At 35.1% G+C, this 13,738-nt stretch overlaps 1 protein-coding gene across 1 annotated transcript in view; it reads left to right on the top strand.

The window, feature by feature from the left end:
• Nucleotides 1–3,303: 3,303 nt before the first annotated feature.
• The window catches only part of LOC124210905 (sodium-dependent neutral amino acid transporter B(0)AT3), a 490,584-nt gene continuing 480,149 nt past the window's right edge, over nt 3,304–13,738 (top strand). Inside the window, exon 1 of the mRNA XM_069133492.1 lies at nt 3,304–3,409. The gene's annotated coding sequence lies outside the window, so the exon portion shown is untranslated. The remainder of the gene's footprint in view (nt 3,410–13,738) is intronic.

The following is a 13,738-nucleotide window of genomic DNA, read 5'->3' on the forward strand; positions in this document are numbered from 1 at the left end:
TTTCAAATTCATATCTCCCAACAATGAATTTTCTCGTAACTAATGATACTGCACATCCGCATATCATTTATTTAACCGCTTTGACCGTCTTGCGTGTGCTTCCCATCGGAAGCGTAAGATTCCAACATGTAAACATTAGACGGGGCCAAAAAAATTGACTATTTTTTTTTTTGAAAAATATATTGAGAATATCATTCAGTATGGCAAAAAAAAAATTTCATGAAATTTTAAGCCCTTAATATTAACTTTAAGAGGTCTATCATCGCTATTTTTGATTTTTAGTAATAATTTGATGTTTTACGTCAGAACTGTCGAAATATTGAAGTGAAAAAATTTATGTTCACTTATCCCTTTATAAAATTAAATTCCCTACAAAAAAGGTCTGATTATAGATTTTTGTCAGACAAGCCGTTTCCGAGTAATTAAGCTTAATAAATTGATATAATTTCTCGATTTGACTTTTTTAATTTGGAATTTCGTGACTAACGAATCAATGAATGTATAAAAAAGATCATGACAGATTCTTAAAGGAAATTGATTGTTCTACAAAAAAGATCTCTTAATATTTTTGCCTCAATTTAATTTTTCAAAAGTTATTCTCAATTAAAGTTAATATTAAGGGCTTAAAATTTCATGAAATTTTTTTTTTGCCATACTGAATGATATTCTCAATATATTTTTCAAAAAAAAAAAAATAGTTAATTTTTTTGGCCCAGTCTAGTAAACATTCATCTTCATACATTCTTAGATCGGGTGCTCAAGAAACGAAAACTTTCTATTTATTGTAATTTTACCTTGGATACTTGGGTAGTCACAATAAGTGATCAGAATATTCCTTATGATCGACAAAGTGTAAACACTAATGCAAATAGCCGAATAGTGATTTCGATCATTTAACCTGAACACGTAACAAATTGATGACACATTTTAGCGACTAATGCAAACCGGGCTAGTACCACACGTCACAACGCATTCTAGTTTATGTTTTCATACGTATAAAAAAACTTGAGAATGAATTTGTACTGCTATTATGAACAGCAATATCGGCTCTTGAAAGTACTTTCTTAGATCAAAGCCCTGCGATTGTTCGTACTCATGTGATTGAATCTCGAAGTCAGAGAGGGTGCGACATCAATCATATAAATAATTCAATTTACCTCATTTTTTCCCGAAATTTAGCCAAACTCTTTATGCCGGGTACTTTCTTCTTCTTCACAGACAGATTCCTTCTCTTCTTACCCATCGCGGGAATAAATACTGACTCGAAATAATAAAAAACACGGTAGAAAAACACAAGCAAAAATAAAAGCGCGGAACACTATCCACGTGCCGAGCGATGAGGATTCGAACGAGGGGAATTGTAGTGGGGGGGTTTGAGTCTACTCTCTTCGCCTGTAATTCGCATGGTCGCCGGCCAACGCGGTCGTGGCGCTAGCAGCCGCCCGCCTTTGGCGCGAAAAATTTGCTGTTTTATGCTTCGTGATTTTCCTTCTCATTTCTTCATTTTTGAAGATAATTAGGTTCTTAGGGAGTCATTTTGAAGATAAAGAATGGATCTGTGTCGCCGTTTTCGCCGAATTTCGAAAAAAAATTCACTGTCCGCTGTGTCTCACTTCAAAGATAACGTACTTTCAAGTACATTTTTCGCAAATCTGAGAGCGAAATCGAAAATTCGGCAAAAACGGCGACACAGATCTATTCTTTATCTTCAAAATGACCCCCTAAGAACCTAATTATCTTCAAAAATGAGGAAATGAGAAGGAAAATCGTGAGTCTCTGTTCGCGCGCGCTCGTCGAGGCATAGGCAACGCCCTTAAGTGCTCATAATAATAACCAGCTAGATTATCATTTTCAATTAATAATCGTTAGAATCATTTTCAACGTATATCAGAACCGCGAGTGAATCAAATTGACATTCTCAAACCATTGCTTCCGATAGTAGAGTATCATTCCAAATACACAAAGACTAAGTGGCCGACGTTCAACATGGTTCGGATTCATCAACCCTTCCGATCTCGAGGTGAGGCCCTGCTCCAGAAATACCACTGACGACACGATCTGATGGCTCTTAATCTCGCCGAACTACACGTCTAAAGATAAGTCAATCCGAGTGCTAATCTTTAACATTGAACGAATTCTTGTTTTCACCTTTCTGATCAAAATTTACTATTATAGTATCCATTCAAAAGTAAGATTAGAGCTGATGGCTAGCTTCACTACCCCCAGTTAGATCAAACGTATGGTTTCCAAGATTTAAGCACAACTTGATATAACAGCAACAAGAATTGGTGTCCAGCTATAGAAAATTCCCTTGAGAATTTAGAGAGTTATTCTCCGGTCATCAGCTCCGCCCCCACTTTATAATTAATTTAAAATAATCTCAAAAGATAGATCCAATATCGAATAATCACGACCAGTTAGTTATAACCATTGTTTAGGATAGATGTTCTTGGTACCAAATAATAATATCATTTAGAATAGAATAACACACGATTTGTATAAACTCAAACACTTTATAAATTGTTACTTTCGGCTTTTATGTCATTATCACCATTGATTGTTACCAGACATTTTAATCACTAAATCGAAACAGAATATACCTTATCTTTTACCAGTTAAATTATTTCAAACCATTTATTTTGAACGACAACCTTTTCCTATTTTTATTATTATAAATTACCCTCAACAATCTGAACAAACCTCACAGACCTGTACAGGACTATAGCTACACGACCCTACCAACTACCGGCTTATCGAGAGGTAGGTCTTTCTTAGTTTTAATTTTTATTCATTGTCGTTACGTAAGAGCATCTTTGATTATTCATTAATCATTCACTACCATTCCTCAGTACACTCTCACCCCCACGTAACGCACGGAAAAGTCATTATTTCGCAATCCGATAATTTTGATGATTCTGTTAAATCTCATGACTTATAAATCATTTGAATCGGAAGGAACAATGCGTTACGTTGCATCTTTCCGCAGATATGTTCAATCTTGTCAATATGCACCGGAATTTCCTTCTAATGACAATACAACGAGATAAAGGAAAGTAGTGGAATGGGAAAAATTCAAAAGCTGTGAAGCTGAAACTGAAGATTGATAAAGATAATAAAATCAGAAATGACCTGCATAAGACACAGCGCATTACAAAAACTATCCGTGGTTTATTGTGCGTAGCTGTGTAAAATAATGTTCATTGAGCAATTCAAAAGCCCTTGTCGTGTCCACGTCGGGGCGCCGGCGCCCACTATTGATTCCGTCGTCAGCAAAGTCCTTCCTTCTCTCATTTCATCCTTATTCCCCTTTCGAAACGTTGTAGTCAGTTGGATGGCGCCAGAGTAGCAAACTGCCTACCGAACGCTCAGCAGTACGCGTCATCGTGCATTATTTCATTCATTTTTTAAGGTCAGTGCTGAACAAGTAATCATTTTTATTTCATACTTGTACGTGTAATACGATTAAGAAGAAAATTTTTTTCATCGTTTTTGTCATATTCTTACATTTTCGTGTAGAAGAACATATTATCAAGTATATTTTACTATAATCGAATCAGTTTTCAAAAATAAGTTATAGATTTTTAAGAAATTACTATAGATGGTAACGACAAAATACCCATGTTGTGAAGTCTCAAATTTTTAGTTTAAAACAGTATTCTTCCGATAGATCAGATAGATAATTTTAAAGCATTTTCAAAAGAAACAGTTGTATCGGATTATACGTGAATGATCTAGTAAGTTATTTTCACAGTGTTTTCAAACAGAAATAGCATTTTGGCCGGTTATTTTTTCACATTTTTTAGAAGTGTGGTGTCGAAGATGAGATTCTATTTATTTTCCAATTCCAAGTGTATTGTGATGAAGAAGAGAAGAGTGTTAAGTAAATCAACAAAACTATTTATTTTTCTATCGATCTGAAGCACTACCGATCAATGTATTGGTAAATCTTGGTGAGCGGTCATTGAATGTAAAACGTATATTTTCATTAACGTTTCGGCCCGGATAGGGGCCCTCCTCAGAACGATCAATTTTTTATTTGACTGTCAAGAACAGAAATTTTCTCAGTAAGACATAAACTTCTATGGATATAATACTATTGAAAGTTATTATCTATTGTAGATTAGAGCGAACATATCGTATATCAGTTATGATTAAAAAAGTATACTGAACTTAAGGAGTAATTTACCTTGTACGAGAAAGAGGATTAAGACACTGGTCAGAATCATAAAATACATATTGGAGAGCGATGGTTCTTCAAATCGGTTGGCAATAGACAATGGCGTCTTCTCCAAATGTTCAAAAGTGTAGGTGTATAAGAATTAAAAGTTAATAAATAAAATAACTAAATATATTCACAATGCATAAGTCAAACGATTGAAAAGGTTGAAGAAAGGGTTTAGGGTATTTAAAATAGTTGAAACGATGTTGACACTACAGTAATGGTGTCATTATCTCCCTATTCTCCATGTCTAAACAATTTCAATAAACCGTTTGAACCAACTGGTAAGCGACAACTGCTGGGAGAATCAAATATGACCCAGAGTGAAGGCGAACAAGTATGAACAAATGTAAAAACAAGCAACGTAGGGACATCAAAATTATGTACAACTTATATTTAAGGTTAAACAAAGTGTGGTATGTGGGCGGTAATTAGCGGTTTGTAAATATTGTTAAGTTATGTAACGGAATTTGGATGCCCTACAATATTGTACATTTCTGAAAGTAAACGTTTATAATAATTGGGCTCTTCACAAAGGATGTTTGCATTATCATAGTTGAAAGAAGGTTCTTTGTTGATCACATGTTTAGTTAATGCAGTATGTCGATTCTCATTATCTTGTACATTACGTTGATGTTATTTGAGTCTAGTATCTAGATGGCGGCCGGTTTGTCCAATATAAACTTGATTGCAATCATTGCAAGGCATCTTATAAACAACGTTGGATCGTTTGCCCATAGGGATCCCATCCTTTCCCGAATCGAAAACAAATTGTAAATCTTTTGAGTTTTTTCCTACAAACTTGACATTGCGTTTGGTAAATAACTTATTCAACGACTCAAAGAGACCAGATACATATGGGATGGGGATAAATGTAGTGGCTGGTCTGTTGTTGTCATCTGCGGAAACAGAGTTAATATTGTTGTCGATTAGGTTATTGATATGGATGCGTCTCTTTTTTATATGTTTGTACAAAAGGCCGTGTGGATAATCATTCCATCTTAAAATATTGTATATAAGTGACAGATTTTTTTCATGGAATTCGGTACTAGATAATTTGATGGCTCGATCAACAAGATTGAAGATGGTACCTATCTTGTAAGACATCGGGTGGTGAGAATTAAAATTCAGGTATCTTTGAGACCATGTTTTTTTGTGGAACTAATCTGATTTTATGTTAGAGTTGTTGTGTATCAGCAATAAATCCAGGAAATTGATACCGTTATTAACTTCTATTTGAATGGTGAATTGTAATCGGGAATGATATTGGTTGAAGATGTTCAATATGAAGTCCATTTTTTCTTTTGGGACAGCAGTTAAAATATCGTCAACATATCTGAAATAGAAGGGTAAATCAAAATCAAGTTTGCTGATGCATGACAACTCAAGGTATTCCATTACAAGGTCTGACAAGATTGGAGAGAGTGGGGACCCCATAGGCAACCCGAACTGTTGTCCGTATGTGTCCGTATTAAATTTGAAGATTCCCGAATCAAAACAGATGTTTAAGGCTTTAACAATTTCAGTAAGTGGGATTAGGATCTTTTTATCTAGAAAGGCCCATCGGTTCTTTACAGCCAGCACAGCGAGGTCTATAGGTACATTGGTGAATAACGATATTACGTCTAGTGATATTAAAATGTAATTGTCTGGAATAATGAATTTACTTATTTTGTTTACCAATGTAAAACTGTCTTTGACTCTGGAAGTAGGAGGAGTGATATTTGTGGTGAACCATGAATTAATTAATTTAGATAAGGCATAAGTCGGGCTATTAACAAAGGAGACTATGATTCGTACTGCAATTCCTTCTTTGTGAATTTGAGGGAGGCCATGTGCACGTGGCGGTACACTGTTATATGTAGTGATACGTCTGTGTATACTTTTGTTTATTAATTTAGAATTAAACCAACCAGAAGTGAGTTTGTTTACCCTAGACTGTAGAGTGTTGCAGAGGTCATATCTTGCAATTCTATAGGTGTAAGTGTCCGAAAGCTGTTGTCGCATTTTGTTATTGTAAGTCTCTCTGTGCATAGCCACTGACGTTCAACAAAAACATAATGTTCGGGTTATTTTTTTTAAAAGTCATGGTATCACGAATTTTTTGTTAGGGACAAACTTATTGTTGTTATTTCTGGGGTTCTTCGGAAAGCTGAAAACTTTTGGTGAATTCTGATCTTGCTTAATTTCTTGAATCAAAAGGGAAACTCGTTATTTTTGCTTCAAAGTTAGAGATGAGATTGAAAACAGGAAGATCGTGATTATTGTATGAACGTCCAAATTTAGGACCGAGTTGTACAACTTCAGCAACATCATCAGGAATATTAGTGTCGGTTAGATTTACTAAACAGTTCTTTTTTTCTTTTGAAAGTAAATCATTGTGATTGTTGGGAGGTTCTTTTTGAGCCAACAACATGGTGAATTTTCTAATGTTACGGTTTTTGAGTAAGTTGAACTTAGTATTTAACGTCCGATATTGGGTATCAAAAAACTTTTTTCCAGAAGAACTACCCAGTTTTTGATGGATTTGTTCTGTTAATTTAGTAAGAGTCTTTTCAGATTTGATAATATAGGTATGCACATCATTAATTTCAAGGTTGAGTACGGATAGCTGAAAATTAATTAATTGTTCAGCTTTGGTTTTGGAATTTGACAGATTAAAATTAATATTGTGAGAGGTTGTCCTTGAGAAACTAAAGTGTTTGGGCATTATTCCTTGTTTCTTACATTGAAGTAGGAAGATCCTATGATTCTTCATCTTCGACATTTTTTCAGCTGTGTGGATCCACCGACGTAGGTAGTCAGCTGTCGCTTTCCCATGTGAGAGCTCGATGTTGTGAATATAGCCCATATTCCCAGAAGTAATCCAATTGAAATATGGAGGATTAAAATTCTCTACCTCGTAGATAATGTATTGGTAAATCTTGGTGAGCGGTCATTGAATGTAAAACGTATATTTTCGTTAACGTTTCGGCCCGGATAGGGGCCCTCCGATCAATGTTCTTTTCCGTGAGTCACTTGAAAATCCAGTATTCCATAACATCAAACAATTGCACTTTTCATTTTGAACTATTAGGAAGCATGAGAAAAAAGTTAAACTTGAGTACAAGTTGAATTGAGAATCGTGTGAGCGTGTTTGGATCAAAATTACCAAATTCATGAAAATAATTTAATTGTTTTGCACGGGATACATAGTAAAATCGAATCAACCGAGTTGTTTCTACGTAATGGGGGTTTTCGGAAAGTTGAATCATCGGCGTATGTTGTCAGCACGGTTGGTCATTAAAGTCTGGCACATTTCGAATCAATTGTCACAATTTTACAACAGTAAAGAGAGTGAATAAAATCCAAATCTCCACATATGGACAGACATAAATATCTACTCGAAACATGACAGAGATGTACGAAGAACGCGAAAAAATATGACAAGTAAGTAGTTTAGCTGACCTTCAAGGGCCAACCTAAGAACTTCTCGCTTGAATACGATTCGAAATTGCAATCAAAAATATATTATTCTTAACTATGCGAGTCATCACAAGTGTTAATAATTCGAAAAGCACTATTTTGATGAAATATAAGATTCAATCTGTTCTAAGCTGACATGAATCGCGTCAAGTAAGCCCATAATCGTAAAAATCGGATGACCCTTCAACGAGGTATCATCATGATTTCTTCTATTTTAATGTTGTTATTCGAGTAACTCGAGAACTGTTGGATCGATAAAATCCGAAATTGATATCGTCTGAAGCTAAGAAGAGCTGCGTCAATTGAAAGCAAGAATCGTAAAAATCCATTAATCTGTCTCAAGGATATCAACATTGTGAACAATCTTTTAATATATTCATTGTAATAACTCAAAAACTGCTATATAGATCAGACCTGAAGTCTAATCATTTCTAAGTGACGCATGGCTCCATCGATTTGATTCAAAATCATTCCACTCAGTTCATTCGTTCTTGAGATATCGTTGGCACATGTACGCGCACACACCGTACACACATGAGTGTTATATAAAGTTCCGATAAGAATTGATCACCTGCATGTGTGCCCGATTTAAACTAAACTGCTATGTTAATCTGATATGTCTATGTGTGTAACAATGCCCACGTTTGGAACAATCCGAACACAAGTGAACTTTCCTTATAGCTCAGTTAGGATGGACAAAAAATTACACTTGACAGTGTAAAAATTAAATACAACAATTTTTTTGATTTGATGGAGGGGGGAAGGGTGTAATGAATAGTCTAGGTCCAGTTTTTTTACCATATTTTGCTTGTGTTTTACCTGCCATTTCGAATCTAAGGGTGTATTTGTTTTCGATGAACAACTCTTTTTTTCCCTAACTTTAAACGAAAAATGAAATAAACCCACCTTGTGGAGAACTGAATTTGAAAATGAAAATCCAAAAAAATTTTATTTTGAAACACTCTAATATATAATATATAATATATATATATATATATATATATATATATATATATATATATATATATATATATTAGGGTGTTTCAAAATATATATATATATAATAAAATATATATATATATAAATAAATATATATATATGTCGGGGTGAAGCCTCGGAAAGGCGGAGAAAATTTAGGATTTCCATTTCGTGGATTGCTCATTGTAAAAAGCACGATAATTCCAACACGTCCGGTCAATTCGCTTGCTTTTCCGTGACTGTCGATTTCATGCAAGCGTTGTTATAAACAAACCATTTGTTTGTTCTATATTCAAAGCATGTTGAATAACGCCTGACGCTTGATACGGCGGACTCATTCAAAGTTCAAGTTTCGAATTCACTTGATGATGCATCCTCTTTATTCTTCTCCGACACGGCCATTCTGACAAATCATATATCCCCATGTGAAGTGATCTGCAAGAAATTTAATTCTCCAGCAGTAAAAGTTCGTTTTAAATGAATTCAATTTCGCTTTAATCATTTATATTGAACAGAAATCTCAAATTTCAGTTCCAATCCCACATTTATTGACAAAGCAATTAATTTCGTAACATGTGGCTAATTTTGAAGACTAAATACATTTTTACATCTCCTTCACTTCCCTTGAGTGACCAACATTTCTATCACTTCCCTTGAGTGACTAATGTTCTTAACCGCTTCCCTTGAGTGGTCAATGTCTATTCACTTCCCTTGAGTGATTTTTCTGACACGACTTTTACATGAAACTGCCCACCGCATACTCACAGTTTCATTCAAGAAATTCCGATTTCGACCGAGCTACGGCTACAAACTTCCACGTAAACAATTTTCCAAAAGTAATCATGTATTTAGTTTACACTTCAAATATATACTCATTTTGAATGTTTCATTATTCAAAATTTTCTTTATTCATTTCCAAGTCTTCCGGAATGTTACCCAAAAGAATTTTTCACATCCGGTCATGTGCATATTCAAATGTACGATTGGAATTCAAAGCTTTCAAAAGATATCTGTTACCCTCCAACACGTCAATATTTTTATACAGGTCTTTGTATTTTGCGTATAATTTTGTCTGATTTTTATGAAAAAGAATATGAAAAAGAATTTCTAGGGCAATGTCGTCAATGTTTACTTTGGTAAGAATTTGCAAAGTACTATGGACACGTCCAATTCCAGTCATAGTGACGATATTATCGAGTCTTTTCCCGGAGAACCTTGACGACACTGATTCTTTTATTTAAGAACATTCGGCTCCAGAATCAAAATTAAATGAAAACTGCTCACCTGCATGCCTCAAAATACCAGAATGCGAATTCGCTTCACAAATATCCACACGTCGTTCAATATTAGATCCGTTGAAGCGTCCTGACGATGGCTTCTTATTCATTCCAGGACTTTGCGAAGAATAATGCCCAGATTCCTTGCACTTAAAACAGGTTATAGGCTTCCTCGGGTCACTGCTTGTAGATGCTTCTCTCTGCCACACATTTGATGCTGCATTTTTCTCTTCTCTTCGATAGCAGACAGATGATTTATGCCCGATCTTTCCACAGGTGAAACACTTCAGATGACTGATGAATAGGAATTCTCGACCTCGTATGTAATCTATTATAGAGTCTTGGTGATCGGTCAATTAAGAAAACGTATTTTTAGTTAACGTTTCGACCCGGATATGGGCCCTCCTCAGAACGATTTCAAACAGAACAATTATACAGAAAAACAATAAATATTTTGTAAGAAAAGTTATGTAGAAAGGACTGTAAATGGGGACAAAAAAATTTTTTGTATGTAGTTAAGGTTAAACAATATTTGTTGTGTGGGCGGAGATTAGAGGTTTGTAAATATTGCTTAAATTTTTGTCCCCATTTACAGTCCTTTCTACATAACTTTTCTTACAAAATATTTATTGTTTTTCTGTATAATTGTTTATAATAGGTTCACCTTCACTCTGGATTACATTGTTTTCTCCCATCAGTCGTTATTCACCTGTTGACTCAATTGGTTCAACCAACAATATTTCGTTAGACATGTAGAACTTAATTATAAAGAGCCTACCTCCACTTCATTGACACCTGTGAATTAATTTCATTGCTAAAACGACCTTCTTCAATAACCTTTTAACACAATGACATACTGACTGTGAAGAAACATAGCTCTTTAATCTTTTTAATTAATGACTACCAACTTTTAACTCCCACATATAAAATAACTTGAAGATTGACATAGTCTACCGTCACTCAAAAGAACACTGTTTCCACCAATTGTAATTGTGAATTCGACTACATCTTAGTCCACTTACTTAATTCAAAAGGTAAATAACACTAAAAAACATCCTTATCTCAATTAATCATAAGGTTCTTACTATCAACAATATTTAATAGCTCTAAGAGTATTACATCTACAATATTTATGTCTGATTACTTCTTGTACCATTATTGATATTATAAAATTCTTTTTGTTATTTTTGACAGTTTTTAAATAAATCGTTCTGAGGAGGGCCCATATCCGGGTCGAAACGTTAACTAAAAATACGTTTTCTTAATTGACCGATCACCAAGACTCTATAATAGACTTCAGATGACTGGTAGACGATTTTTCTTCAAATCGTTTTGCTTCGGTCTGACGTTGTTCAGTGTGAAGTTCCGAGTTTTTCCTCTTCAAGTAATATACGGCCTTCAATTATTTTTGTAATTCATTCCGTGTCTCAATTTCTTCCGTGAAAGCAAGGCGTTGAAGTCGTGGTTCAAATTGAGAAATGTGACTGAGAACGAAGGACACAGCGATCTGTTCCATAGAGAGATTCTTCCATCGGTTCATCAACGAAGTTATCATAGTGGTTAAATAAGCGGCGATACATTCTCCTTTCTTTGGCCTACCTTGATTGAGATTCATTAAGAAAGCAGCGAGGGTTTCCGGACATTCAAATCGTAGAGAAAATATTTCTTTAAATTCATTCCAATTTATTCGGGCAAATACGTTTTGGGTCAGCCAGGATAATGCCTCTCCTTTCATCGCACGGCTCAAGGCGTTCATGAGCGACGCTCCTTTCAGCGGATGTTCTGACATACACATGTCTGCCGTACGAATCCAAGCTCGAGTATCGCTCAACTTTTCTGGGTCAAATTCAGGTAACTCGATTTTCGTCTGAGAAGGTTTCTTCATTGCCTGAATAATCTGCATGAAATTATTTTGCTGCTGTAGCAAAAGCATTTGCCATCTTTCGTCGTCACGTCTCTCTTCTCGGTGAGAAGCAGATTCTGGTCGGCAAGAAGCAGATTGTGGTCGGTGAGAAGCAGATTCTGATCAGTGAAAAGCAGATTCTGATCGGTGAGAAGCAGATTCTGATCCCACTTCTGATGTCGGGGTGAAGCCTCGGAAAGGCGGAGAGGATGTAGGATTTCCATTTCGTGGATTGCTCATTGTGAAAAGCGCGAGGATTCCAACACGTCCGGCCAATTCGCTTGCTTTTCCGTGACTGTCGATTTCATCCAAGCGTTGTTTCAAACAATCCATTTGTTTGTTCTATATTCAAAGCATGTTGAATAACGCTTGATGCTTGATACGGCGGACTCATTCAAAGTTCAAGTTTCGAATTCACTTGATGATGCATCCTCTTTATTCTTATCCGACATATATATATAATTGTGAATTTCGTACATTTTGGTTAAACTTAATTTAATTCAATTTTGTTTAATGTAATTTAATTAAGATTATTTTTGTCGAATTCATGTGTGTGTTGTATCGAATGGGTATTGTATTGGATATGTAAAACTAGAAAACTATCCTCTGAAAAAATTTCTGTAGCAAAGTTTTCTGTAGAAAAACATTCACTAGAAAAATATTCTGTACAATAATTCTTTTGTAGAATAATTCATGTAGGATTATATCTGAACGAATCTACCATGCTGAAGTTAGTAACGTTAACAGAACGGAACATCATGGAGTAAATCGTTGTACAATTTTAGAACTACTTTCAAGGAGTTGGCTTTACAAGATATGAACATTAGGGTGTCCCTAATTTAGGGTGTTGACGAATTTTTTCCATCCCCCCCCCCCCCCCCCCCCGCTCCCAAATCAACTTCAAAAAATTCAAAAACAATTGCCCAATTTTTTTCAGATTCTCACTTCAACTCGAACACGTACCACCGACAGGACGGATTTCCCCATTTAAAATACACATGTTTTGGACACGTTATCCGTATGTATTTTATTGTAAAAGTAATAACGTTCAAAACAATCCAGGTTGAAAAAAAAAAAAAACATCAAGGTTTTAGTGAGCAGTAATGCTACTATCTGAGAAAAAATTCACATCACCTCACCAGGCAATCTAGATGAATTACACAACAGGAATCTAATTTTTTTTCAATTCAAAGGAAGTGCAATTGATCTACATTGCCTAGTATGACGATGTGAATTTTTTTTCAGATATAGGACCAGTGCCTACTCAAACCTTGCAGTGATAGATTTTTGCGAACATTATTACTCTTACAATAAAATATGTACTGAGAATGTGTCCGAAACACATGCATTTTAAATGGGGAAATCTATCCTGTCGGTGGCACGTGTTCGAGTCGACGTAACAGTCTGGAAAAATTAGGCCATTAGTTTTGAATTATATGAAGTTGATTTGGGGAGGGGGGATCAGAAAAAATGATTCTACACTCTAAATAAATGACACCCTAATGAACATGCATTCTTTGTTATAATTAAGTAGCCGAATGTCAGACAATCCTGAAGTTGCAAAGTAACGATATTTCTCGTTATTAAATAATCATCGTTAAAATAATGTTAGCAACTTCAACCACATACAAATCTTAAATTCCTTTTCATAGAAATATATTCTGTAAGACATCTGCCCCGTAGAATAATTCACGCAGGTTATTCCTGATGTGAATTTCCAATTCCCTTCTGTAAAAAAATATTCCGTACGAAAATATTTCTGTACAAACGAGTCTGCAGAACATATTCTGTAGAACCATTTCCCTGAAGGCCTCGTTTCTGTAGAACTGATCCTCTTCCATTCGAGCAGTTAGTAAAAGGACGTTCGAGTGTTCTGAGTGGTGAAAAGCGACAAAG

The sequence above is a fragment of the Neodiprion pinetum genome, chromosome 2, assembly GCF_021155775.2.
Source record: "Neodiprion pinetum isolate iyNeoPine1 chromosome 2, iyNeoPine1.2, whole genome shotgun sequence".
Lineage (NCBI taxonomy): Eukaryota > Metazoa > Arthropoda > Insecta > Hymenoptera > Diprionidae > Neodiprion > Neodiprion pinetum.